The following is a 13656-nucleotide window of genomic DNA, read 5'->3' as shown; positions in this document are numbered from 1 at the left end:
CGCCGTTCATGGCTGCAACCATGGGTGAGCTTGAGCCTGGTCCCGGCCGTCACCAGGGAGAAGGCAGGGGAGCAAGGTGCCAGCGCCGCGCGCTTGCTTGAGGACGTAGCTGCACATGTTGCTTCTCTTCCCCTTCTTCGTTTCGCTTCTTCCGGCCACGCCGGCGTCCGGTCGCGGAAGCGCGTGTTCGCGACAGCGGCCGCTAAGCCCGTGACGATGGCGGCGCCTAAGAGACAGAAGCGCAGGGATGAGCCGTCCCTGGACGCGCTGCTGGACGAGGTCCTGCGCCGCGTGCAGGGCTCCCGCGCGCTGCGCGTCGGCCTGCGCCTCCCGCCGCTGGCTCGCGCTCTTTGTCGGCATCCGCGCCTCCGAGGTCGTGTTGGCCTTGGCCGCGCCCGCCGTGTCGGACCTCAACCAGGAGTACCTCAGCGAGGGCGACGAGGCCGATCTGATGGACCTCGATGGCGACGCCCGCTAGAGGACCCTCGAGGGCAAAGAGGCCTCGGACGCGCGCCTCACGGCGAGGGCCGTCGCCAGCAGTCTGGCTGCTCGTCGGCCATCACGTTGGAGGAGGTGGTGGAGCTGCTCGTCGGCGTGCGCCGTGAGGGCCGCGACACTCCTTGCCGTGGCGGCCGAGCTCCTCTGCTGTACCGCCCGCGGACCCGCACCGTGAGGAAGAGAGGGGCACCGAAGGTCACCGTAACCATCCGAGTGCGACCTTCCCAGCCTGCACCGTGGGAAACGAAAGTCCATTTCGTTTTTCTGGCGCTAGGCCCGCGGGTGCTTTTGGCCCCGTTTGGTAGGGCTTCTCTACCGGCTTCATGAGCCGTTTGGATCCGTTTTCTACCAAACGGGGTAAAGTAAAATAGCTTCACTTGTGAAGCCTCTAAAAACATGTTCTCACAGTGATTTGGGATGGGATGGAGCAAAAAAAAAATGGCTTCTCCCGGTTCCTCCTTCAGACCCCTAAAAACATGCTCTTACAGGGAAGTCATTTTGCCAAACGGTTTACCAAAACCACTTCAGCTCCACTGGTGAAACTGTTTGTGAAGCTAAAGGGAAAAAAAAAACCTTCACTGGTGAAGTGAAGCCCTGCCGCCTTAATCCTCTTGCGGCGCGGGCTTCCGAAGCGTCCAGGCCAACAAACGTGGGTCGCTGCACGCCATGGGCCTGTCCCAGAAGCCGTCTAAAAAAACAAACACGCCCATGACGACTGCATTGCCGGGTCGGGTCGATCGCCTCTATACTCACTCAACAACAGCAATGGTCCAAAACAGGAGCACTCCCAGCAGACTGGCAGTAGCGTCTCCGGGCTCGGCCGCTCCACACGTGACGATGACGATGACGACGTGACAGAGTACTCCTACAGCTACAGCAGAGGCAGCCAGAGCTCCGGTCGCGGTCGGCGTCGGCCCGACGGCCCCAAGCAGAACAAACAACTAACCAAGGGTCGCTGCCGAGGCGGGGCCCCCGCACGGCCAGTCGTCTTCTACTCGTCCTCATCTGGGCTCCCACTGCTGGACAGTGGACCCGTGGTCCCGTCCCGTCCGGCCGTGTGGCCAGGCCGACTGGCCGTGGTGGTTATGGTTAATGAGGACGTGCGAGTTGAGGTCTTGATTGCACGCCATGATGGCTCCTGATCATTTGCTGCTGCTGTTTTTTCCCTTTCTTTTGAGAAATCAGAAATGATCCTGGGAGTTTTATTCGAGAAGTAGTAGTACATAACGACAGAACGGAAGATTACGGTCATGATGAATAGAGTACATGTTGTACCAACACCTATCAGACTAAGCTCTCTGTCTTGCACCAATACGGTTCGGCTCTACCTCCTCCATGTACTTCATACACAAATGAGTTATTTTTATTTTCAGAATGGACTAAAAGTCAGAGAAACTACAATTTTTTTATTCCATTGGCTCCAACTTCTTCGTGTATGTAACAAGAAGTTGAAGCCATTTGCAGCGGTGCCATGCATGGCCTATAGATTGACTTTAAACGAAGGAAACATAAGAGAATTCATCCAAGGTTGAAAATGTGGGCTACGGTATTTACCTTGCTCAAACCGCTATGACAGCTATAGCGGTCGCTAAGACATTTACCCTTTTAGCAGAGTCCATGCCATTTATATAGGAGAAATGTAAATGATTGCTCACATAACACAATAAAAGAGATAAATAGAAGATAAGATATACTCCCTCAATCCTAAATTTAAATAAACTTCTAGAATTGTCCTAAGTGAAAATATTTTAAGTTTGACCAAATTTATAGAAAAGAGCATCGATATTTGTGACACCAAATTAGTATAACTAAATGTATCATGAAATATATTTTCATTATGTATTTATTTAGTGTCATAGATGTTGTTATCCTTTCCTAAAGTTGGTCAAACTTGAGAAAGGTTGACTTATGGTGATTCTAGAAATTGATTATTTTAGGATAGAGGGAGTATATAACATTAGGGGGTGTTTAGTTCACCCCAAAATCCAAACTTTGGCACTATGCAAAAAGAAAATTTTCCGTCATATCAAATTTGCGGTACATGTATGGAGTACTAAATGTTGACGAAATAAAAAACTAGTTGCACAGTTTGGTTGTACTTTGCGAGACGAACGTTTTGAGTCTAATTAGTCAACGATTGAACAATTATTACCAAACACAAATGAAACGCTACAGTACCACTACAGTATTTTTGGCGACGCCGATTCAGGCAACTAAACGAGTCCTTAGTACTTGTCAAATAGTCTAATACTACATCCGTTCCATTTTATCTGGCGCACAAGCATATCAAGATTCAAACTTCAAAAACTTTGACTAATAATTAGACTAATAATTTTTAACTATTATCATATAAACTTTATATGATTAGATTTGTAAGGAATTATACTATCCAATGATTATAAGTTTATAAGCATAAATAATATAATATAATATAACATAAAGCAAATGAATGGTCAAAGTATAATCTAGAAGATCGTGTCATTCTAACTTATGCCAGATAAAATGGAATGGAGGGAGTACATAAGTAAACACCAACTAGACAATCAAATATCGGTTGTTTAAGTTCTTACCTTAACAAAACATGTGTAATCTGTTTAGTGCTCCTAAATAAATAGCTTGCTAAGTTGTTTAGCGTCGCCATCACCTAATATAGTGCCAATAGCGGCCATGACGTAGAAAAAAAGAAAAAAAAACATAGCGGTGAGAGGCTCTAGCACTGTAGTGCCGCTATAGCCCGTTATTTTCAATGTTGGATAATTTTATAGAATAATTAGAATTCTACTCTAGGAAAATTTTCCTCTCTAACACTGTGGAAAAACGGGTCTAACAAGAATAATCTATTGCATACGAATCTTACCAATTGCCTCCATGGGCAGGTACACAGCTGTCGGATGCGAAAGAGGCCTAAGTGCACAAAAAAAAAAGAGACAGGTCAAACAAAATAATCTATTGCATAAGAATCTTTAGTATGGTACCCAGCCTTTTGAAGAAAATCATTTGTCTTTCATGTGCACTGCATCTAACTGCAGCTTCCATGTGTGTTCTTTTCATTTTGGTTGCCTCAGGATATCGGGATACTATGTTTTTTCTATTCGTGTATTTTGTGGCGCACTGATTTGTCAGAACTTGGCTAGCTATATCTCGATTTGTAGTCCCTCCATCACAAATTAGAAGACAGTCTAACTTTTTTGGAGAGTCAAAGCATCTCAAATTTAACCAAATTTATATAATAAAATAAAAATATTTATGATATCAAATAATTATCATTAGATTCTTTATTAAATATATTTTTATAGTATACATACTTGATGTTAGAAATCTTTGTAATTTTCTTTATAATTTTGGTCAAACCTAAGATGCTTTGACTCTCTGAGAAAATTGGAATGTCTTAATTTGGGATGGAGGGAGTACATGTGTTGGGCCTCAGTTCTTTGCTTTGAACATATATTGGAGATTTTGGGAGTTTTAATTGAATAACGTTTGAGTAAACTAAATTAGACCCCTTTAAAAAGGAGGAAAGATGTAGTATAACATGAACAACAGTCCTTAAACCTTTTGTATGAGCCTTTAAACTGGTCAAATATGCCGGTCACACTAAAAATATTCCTAACAAAGATGCATGTAATAGTAAACCATATAGCATTGCTGACATCAAGCTTAACATGTCCGGTGCTCTGGTTCGTTCGCTTCTTTTATAATCCGTCTTTTTCAGCTTGTTTTTTCAGCCGGAACAGTATTTTTCTCTCACAACAAATCAGCTGGAATAATGTTTCGGCTTGTTTTTTCAGCGAAGCGAACGGGGCTATTACTGTAACGTCCTGCCTCTACAAGGCCGGGCCTGCTTACATCTGATAGCTTTTTTAGGATATAGACTGCCCTCACAGACTCACACAAGTCTTTTCTGCGCACTTTGTCCTCATTCATGCGCACCCGGAAAGGACTTCCCGGTCGGTCACCCATCGCTCCAGGCCAAGCACGCTTAACCTTGGAGTTCTTAAGAGATGGGCTTCTAGAAAAGAAGTTGCAACTTATTGGTATGAGTATCCTATTAATCCTGTTAAGCTCTGGGTCGGAGTGTTACATCCTCACCCCCTTAGGAGATCGACGTCCTCGTCGGTCAATCCCAAGCCAGGAGCGTCCTCTCTTAGCCACGTCCGTGTGTCCAGAGCCGACGCATGTGCCATGCTGGGTGACCACGCCGGATCCACACCAGCCATGCGCACCATGCCTGCGCAACTGCGACACACGCGCCTGTGAAACCGTGAGAGTCGGCTCTGATACCATTCTGTAACGTCCCGCCTCTCTGAGGCCGGGTTCGCTTACATCTGGCAGCTTCTCTAGGATATAGACTGCCCTCACAGACCAACACATGTCTTTTCTGCGCACTTTGTCCTCACTCGTGCGCACCCAGGAAGAACTTTATGTAACGTCCCGCCTCTCCGAGGCCGGGCCCGCTTACATCTGACAGCTTCTCTAGGGTATAGACTACCCTCACAGACCAACACAGGTCTTTTCTGCGCACTTTATCCTCACTCGTGCGCACCCGGGAAGAACTTCCCGGTCGGTCACCCATCGCTCTAGGCCAAGCACGCTTAACCTCGGAGTTATTTGCATATGGGCTTCCAAAAAAGAAGTTGCAACTTATTGGTATGAGTATCCTATTAATCCTGTTAAGCCCTGGGTCAGGATGTTACATCCTCACCCACTTAAGAGATCGACGTCCTCGTCGATCAATCCCAAGCCAGGAGCGTCCTCTCTTGGCCACGTCCGTGTGTCTAGAGCCAGCGCATGTGCCATGCTATGTGACCACGTCGGATCCACACCAACCATGCGCACCATGCCTGCGCAACTGCGACACACGAGCCCGTCAAACCGCGAGAGTCGGCTCTGATACCATTATGTAACGTCCCGCCTCTCCGAGGCCAGGCTCGCTTACATCTGGCAGCTTCTCTAGGGTATAGACTGCCCTCATAGACCAACATAGGTCTTTTCTGTGCACTTTATCCTCACTCGTGCGCACCCGGGAAGAACTTCCCGGTCGGTCACCCATCGCTCTAGGCCAAGCATGCTTAACCTTGGAGTTATTTGCAGATGGGCTTCCGGAAAAGAAGTTGTAACTTATTGGTATGAGTATCCTATTAATCCTATTAAGCCCTGGGCCAGGATGTTACATCAATAAACCCCTTGTTTGATAAATCTTCTAACTCAAGCCAACAACAATGCAGACCGCATGATTGGACAGTTGGTTCAGAAAAGGAATAAAGCCTAGGACGAGAGGGACCTTCTGCTGCAGAGGGTCGATGAGCTAGAGGAATACAACGGCAACCTGCACGAGGAGTTTCACGCGCTCTACAATGGGGTTGGCCCATATGCTCCACCGAACGCCGCTGGCATGGATATCGACGATGACAACCAGGATGAGCCTGTAGTTTCACCTAGGGGCGATGGTGACGTCTCCGATCCCGACGATGGCCCCGAGGAGTAGGCTAGTTGCCTTGCGCTAGTATCTAGGTCCTGTCGCGATGCCTTCAACAACTTGTGTCGCTATGCTCCCGACATGGTTGACACAAATGCTAAAAGAATAGCCAGTTTCAAGAAGGGTCTCAATCCAAAAATGATGAAGCATGTTGGTACCAACAACCGCATCAGATTCAATGACTTCATAAGTGACTGTCTGAAGCAGGAGAAGAATAACAGCGCTAGCACCGCAGCCAAGACACGCAAGAGAGCCCTTAAAGGTGGTCCGTCGCAAGCTAGAGCACCTATGGGAGGTCATCCTCCATATCGCCCATCGGCACTTGACGCTAGGTTCAGGCCACCTCAGCAAAGAAGTCAGAATTTCCGTGGACCCCAGAAGCCTTACAAGATGGCAGTACAGCCCAACAAAGCAGTCGCAACTGCGGTACAAGACAGTTCTAAGGGAGCTGTGGGATCTGCTAGGACAGTGAGGGGACCCTGCTATAACTATGATCAACCCGGCCATTTCTTGAGGTTTTGTCCGTACCCACCCAAGAAGAAGCAGCAGACTTATAATGCTAGAGTGCATAGTACGACAGTGGATAAAATTCCTGAGGGAGAGCCTGTCACTACTGGTAAGTTTCCTGTCAACAAAAACCCTACAGTTGTTCTATTTGATTCTGGGTCATCGCATTCTTTTATGAGTCAAGCATTTGCACAGAAACATGAACAACTATGCACAGAATTGGGTTATGGTTACCGTATAAGTTCAGCAGAGGCTGATGTTTTGACCAACTAGATGGTTCGAGGGGCAACCCTTGAATTAGGTAGCAGGAAGTTCTGAGTGAACTTAATAGTTATGCCTGGATTAGTCTTGGATGTCATTATAGGGATGAATTGGATGAAGGATTGGGAAGCAGTCATAGATACTGGAAGTCGAGTACTTACCATTAAGGATCCCCTGGGTGAGGGTACTTTCCAAGTACCATTGCCTCAGAGAACAGACCTTATAAGTGTTACATGTGCTACGGCAGTCATTCCTATTTATCAGATTCCGGTGGTGTGTGAATTTATGAATGTATTCTCGGATGAGCTACCTGGTCTTCCGCTAGATAGGGAGATTGAGTTTGGAATTGAGTTAGTCCCCAGAATAGCTCCGATTTCAAGGAGACCCTATCGGATGCCTTCAGATGAACTAGCTGAGCTAAAGAAACAGTTAGAAGATTTATCAAACAAGGGGTTTATTCGCCCAAGCAAGTCTGAATGGGGATGTCCCGCCTTGTTTGTGAAAAAGAAGAAAGATGGCACGTTGAGAATGTGCGTAGATTACAGGCCACTCAACGCTGTAACCATAAAGAATAAGTATACCTTGCCTCATATTGATGTTCTGTTTGACCAATTATCCAAGGCCAAGGTGTTCTCAAAAATAGATTTGAGATCCGGTTATCATCAGATTAAGATTAGGCCACAGGATATACCAAAAACTACATTTTCCACCAGATACGGGTTGTATGAGTATCTTGTCATGTCCTTTGGCTTGACAAATGCTCCTACATACTTTATGTTTTTGATGAATACAGTTTTCATGCCAGAATTGGATAAGTTTGTGGTAGTGTTCATTGATGATATTCTGGTGTACTCCGAGAACGAGAAAGATCATGAAGAGCATCTGAGAACTGTCTTGACTAGACTTAGGGATCATCAACTATATGCTAAGTTTAGCAAATGTGAATTCTGGTTGAAGGAAGTTCCTTTCCTTGGTCACATTCTGTCAGAGAATGGGGTTTCAGTCGATCCAAGTAAGGTGCAAGAAGTTATGAATTGGAAAGCACCGACCACAGTTCATGAGATTAGAAGTTTCTTAGGACTAGCGGATTATTACCGTCGCTTTATACCAGATTTTTTGAAGATTGCCAAACCGATGATAAGTCTCCTACAGAAGGATCACAAGTTTGTGTGGACAGAGTGTGAAGCAGCTTTCCACACTTTGCCGAAACTGTTGACCACTGCTCTTGTTCTAGCATAACCAGATATCGAGAAACCATTTAATGTGTTTTGCGATGCATCGAAGACTGGATTGGGCTGTGTTCTTATGCAAGAAAGGAGAGTCATTGCTTATGCATCACGTCAATTAAGAAAGCACAAGGTCAACTATCCAACACATGATCTTGAACTTGCTACAGTTGTGCACACCCTAAAAATTTGGAGACATTATCTACTTGGTAATGTGTGCAACATTTTCACAGATCACAAGAGTCTTAAATACATCTTTACCCAACCAGAGCTAAACATGAGACAGCGTAGATGGTTGGAATTGATCAAGGATTACAACTTGAATGTGCAATATTATCCTGGAAAAGCCAATGTAGTGGTAGATGCTTTGAGCAGAAAGTTACATTACTTGAATGTGTAGCCATTACTTGAAGATGGGTTCGATCTAATGCATCCTACTGTGTTGCATAGTATTTAGATTAGTTGCTCTTTGGAGAGTAAGATAATAGAAGGCCAGAAAACCGACAAGGGGATATTCCACATCAAAGAGAAAATAAAAAAAAGTCATCTCCACACTTTAAAGTGGATGAATAGGGCATGTTGTGGTTTGACGACCATCTTGTGATTCCCAAGGATTGAGAGTTTAGGAATAAACTCATGGATGAAGCTCACCTTTCTAAGCTATCTATCCATCCTGGAAGTAGTAAGATGTATCAAGAACTAAGATCTCGTTATTGGTGGACCAAAATGAAGAAAGAAATTACAGCATATGTTGTCAGATGTGACACACGTTGTCGAGTGAAAGCCATTCATATGAAACCTGCCGGTATGTTGCAACCCTTATCAGTCCCTAGTTGGAAGTGGGACGATATTAGTATGAATTTTATCATAGGTTTGCCCACTACTCAAAAAGGACATGATTCGATTTGGGTAATTGTGGACCGTCTTACCAAGACCGCTCATTTCTTGCCTGTCAAAATAGATTATCGACCACCTCAATATGCCGAGAAGTATATCGTAGAAATTGTGAGGTTGCATGGTATACCAAAGACCATAGTATCTGATAGAGGCTCACAGTTCACGGCTCACTTTTGGGAACATTTACACAAAGGCTTAGGAACTAGTTTGATTCGCAGTACCGCTTATCATCCTCAGACAGATGGTTAGACTGAACGAGTGAATGCTGTTTTGGAGGATATGTTAAGAGCCTATGTATTGTCTGCTAAGGGATCATAGGAGTCATGGTTACCGTTAGCTGAGTTTTCTTATAATAATAGTTATCAAGAAAGCATCAAGATGGCTCCCTTTGAAGCTTTATATGGCAGAAAATATAGAACACCATTGAATTGGGTCGAGCCTGGAGATAGAAGGTATTATGGCATTGACTTTGTAGAAGAAGCTGAGAAGAAAGTTCATATTATTCAGCAGAATATGAAAGCTGCCCAATCACATTAGAAAAGTTATGCAGACAGAAGAAGGAGACCTCTTGTGTTTGAAGTTGGTGACTATGTTTATCTGAAAGTCACGTCAATGAAGAAGAAAAGGTTTGGAGTCCAAAGAAAGCTTGCCGCGAGATTCATAGGACCATACAAGATCTTGGAACAAAGAGGTCCGGTAGCCTACAAGTTAGAGTTACCTGAGACAATGAGTACTGTTTTCCCAGTTTTCCATGTATCATATCTCAAGAAATGTTTGCGTGTTCCGGAGGAAAGAATAGAACCTCGAGGTATCCAACTCAAATCAGATTTGGTGTATCGTGAGCAACCAGTCCGGGTGTTAGACACTAAGGAACGTGCTACTTGGAATAGTGTGGTGAAAACATACAAGATACAGTGGGATCATCATGATGAGGGAGATGCAACTTGGGAAACGGGAGAGTATCTACAAAAAGCTTATGAAGATTTTTATAACAAATGGTTCGTAACCCAAATCTCAGGACGAGATTTTTATAAGGGGGGAGGGCTGTAACACCCCGGTGTTATGCTTGCATTTAGGCACTACAAATCTTACATATCATGCATCATCAAGCATCCTAATCATACATGCCTAATCATGTAAATAACAATTAAAACACTGCTTCGAAACATTTGAAACATGTTGTGCAACCTGAATGTTGCATACCTTTGTTAGAATTGTTTTGCTCTAATTTTGCTTGCTAGGTTAGTAGAACTTGTTTGGCTATCATGGTAAATCATCTAGAAATGTTTAGTTCAATTTTTGGAGCAAGGTTTGTATTCAAATTAATTCAAAATTTTGCTTCCAAACTAATTTCTCGAAAATTAGGGTTTTGAGTTAAACATGGACTTTGATTTTACAATTCAAAATCTAGAAAGAATTTGGCTTTGGTCATAAAAGCAAAGTTGTAGAGAATTAAATTTTAATCAACTTTCATTTTTGGTACATTTTCAAAAGATGTCATTTTCTTACTCAAAATAATATTTGAAAGTTGGCATTTAAAAATTCCTTGAAAATACAAATGAAAAGGGCTTTTTCTCCTTCGCGGGCCGCCGCCTCGCTTCTGGCCCACGGCTGAAGCCGGCCCAGCCAGCCTCTCGCCGCGCCGTGCGCCTTGCCTTGGCCCAGCCTAGCCCAGCATCGTGCCTGGCCTACGTCCACGTGCGCCTGCCCACTGACGCGCCGCGCCGCACGCCCGACCGCGGCAGAGCTTGCCCGCCGCGTGGCGGCCATGCGCCGTCGACGTCGCCGCGCGTCATAGCCAGCCTGCGCCCGCGCCCACGCGCCCGCCTATTCCTACCGTAGCCGGAGTGCTCACTCGCTCATTCCCGCACTGCCTCTCCTCTCCGCCAGAGCCGCGCGCACTCGCTCTGCCTCTCGCCACGCCACCGCACCCGCCGGTGAAATCCACCGCGGCTCCTCCACCTCATCCAGCAATCACGTGCCCGTAGCTCCGCCTCGCTCTCCTTCAAGTCGTGCTCGCGTTTGCGCCGACTGCTGAGCTCAGGTAGAGCCGTCTCAAGCCCCGCCACCGTCGGCCATGGCGCCGCCGTGCTCGGCCGCCATGGAAGACACCTTCCTCCTCTTATCCAACCTCGCCTAGCTACCCTCCCGCCTTCGCCATCTTCTCGCGAACCTCGTTCTCCCACTAACTCGCCCTGTCCCGGCCGGCAATGGCCGCCGGCCTCGTGGCCGAGCCACGCCACCGCGACGTCGCAAGCGCCGGCGTGGCCTCTGCCTCAGCCGAGCCAGGCCGAAAGGCCATGGGCCAACGCTCTGTTGGGCCGCCTCCCCCTTTCCCCTTTGCTCGGGCCGCGCAGGCCAAAAGTGGCCGTGGGCCGATGGAATCCAGCGGGCTGGCCCAGTAGCCGTAGGATAAATGGTTTTCAATTTATTCTTTATTATTTGAAAATAGAAATGGTTTGAAAAATGTTTGGATACTCAAAGTTGCTCCAAATCTATTGAAATAAATTTGTCTAGGTTCCTTATCATTAGATCTAATTAGATAAATTATTGCATGTCATTTTTGAGATACTTTGCTGTAGAATTTTATTTAATCATGTATATTGCTGATAACTTGAAAAATATGTAGAAAAATCTATAGGCTTCAGAAAAATATGATTTCTAAGTTTGTTAATCTTCTTATGTAATGTACTTCCTAGGAAAAATATGTTTCATGCATATGCTGTGGGAAAATTTTGAGGTGTAGTTCAAGTGCCTTTAATGACTGATTTTTGTTATTTTAGCTAGAGAGCAAACTTTGTATAAAACATGCATGTGATAATTTTTGTACAGTCATTGTATGCTATGAAGAACCTAGAAAAAATACTAACTCTGTTGTTTGACACTTTTCACAGTTCAAAGTATTTTTATGTTCATAATCCTGCCATGCCGTGTCATTTTTGTGTAGACTATTTTACTTATCCAAATGCCATGAAAATTTTATGGTAGTCTACTTAGAGTAGTACTATGCTACCGTAATTTTCTTAGATTTTTATAAGCACCAGAAATATAGGTTGCTGTTGTAGCCCTAGTTTAAAATGAAATAAAATAATCCTCTTTAATGCAAGTTAGTTAATAATGTTAGCTTTGGTGTATCTTTGAAGCATTTAATAAGATGTGTTGACTTAACATATTAGTAGTAGAAGAGAATGCAGTAGATGACATGTGCTTGTAGTATATTTTCTTGGATGATGTTGACTACCTTGCATTCAAAAATATCCATTGTATTCATCTCATCCGATGCACCGATTGCATAAGCACTTACGCACATTGCATCATACAGGATCATAAACCGAGAACTCAGTCATCATACCCGAGGAGCCTGAGGAGCAGTTCGAGGTGCAGCCGTAGGAAGTGCCAGAAGTCGACGAGGAGGACGTTGAGGAACTTCCGAAGTGCCCTGATCACCATCCGAGCTCCTTCGAGAGAGGCAAGCCCCGGAGCATTTTTCTCCCGGTTTGCAATTATTAATTCAATGCTTTACTTTAATTGATGCATTACGTTCAGGAGTTGTTTGCAACCGTTGCTGCATTATACCTTGTTTACCTTTGTTATACTATATCCTTGTTACTTGGGTATCCGCAGTCGAGTCAATGCTTAGTTGGCTTAGACCGGTAGAAGTCGAGTGATTTCCTGTCACCTGCAAGCTATAGGTGGTTACCTAGATCTGCTTGGATGACTATGAAGTCATGGTATAACTAAGTGTTAAATGAAGTTGAGACCGGACGGAGACTTGCAGAGTTTTGGACTGTAGTGTTTTCGTCTATGTCGATTAAGGACCGACCATTGTTGGGCCTCGAGTCATGTTGAACACATGCCTTACATTTAGCTGGCCGAATAAAGTACCTTCCGACCGCGAAGCTAGGAGATTATTCGGGCCGAGTAGATTACCCGCAACGCACTGTGCCGAAGCAGGTGTGGTAGGACACGGGGGCGAGATGATAAGACCAAAGTGCAGTCGGTCGGCCCCCGGGTACATGTGGTTCCTAGCAAACTCGAGATTCTTAGATAGTTGACTTGGTGATCAATATCTCACTTTAGCGGGTGAGTGAGGTTTGTGTAAGGAATAAATCATCAGCTGGTTAGGAATCGATTCGAATTGCCATCGCTCCTGGATAGTGAGCACTTGACTTGAGTTACTTCATCGTAGTAAATGTTTATGGAACACTTGGATAGTTATAGTGAATATGACAGTATGGAAGTTGTTTAATGATCATTGGTTATCATTATCTGCTTAATCACATGTTTGCTCTAGTATAGGTGCAAATCTAGTCGATAGGTTAATAATAATTAAATTGATAATAATGCTTTTAGGAAGGTTCTTGAAAGGCTAAAAATGCTTCTTTTGTAAATGAGTCAGTTACCCTACTATAAAGCCCTTCATAATCCTTGGTGTCACTTATTTTTGGTTATATCGGGTAAGTCTAGCTAAGTACCTTCTCGTACTCAGGGTTTTATTCCCACTTGTTGCAGATGGGCAGATGTATTATGGCTACTGTATCAACTGCCTGTATCCTACGATGGGTGATGCTTAGGACCATGGGCATGGTCATTCCTTACGTCTCATCTGATGCTTTTGTTGGAGATGATCATTCGCTGACACTATATTTGAACTCCGCGTGAGTGTGTGTGTGGTTTGAACAAATAGCTTCCGCTACTTTTATTCGAACTTGTTTTGTAATAACTATGTTGAAACTCTGATGTATCTGAGATTGTGAACTTTTATGTAATATATGATGGTGACCGCTAAAC

The sequence above is a fragment of the Miscanthus floridulus genome, chromosome 8 (assembly GCF_019320115.1).
Source record: "Miscanthus floridulus cultivar M001 chromosome 8, ASM1932011v1, whole genome shotgun sequence".
In the NCBI taxonomy this organism is placed as follows: Eukaryota; Viridiplantae; Streptophyta; class Magnoliopsida; order Poales; family Poaceae; genus Miscanthus; species Miscanthus floridulus.
Note: the sequence above shows the minus strand (reverse complement) of the source record.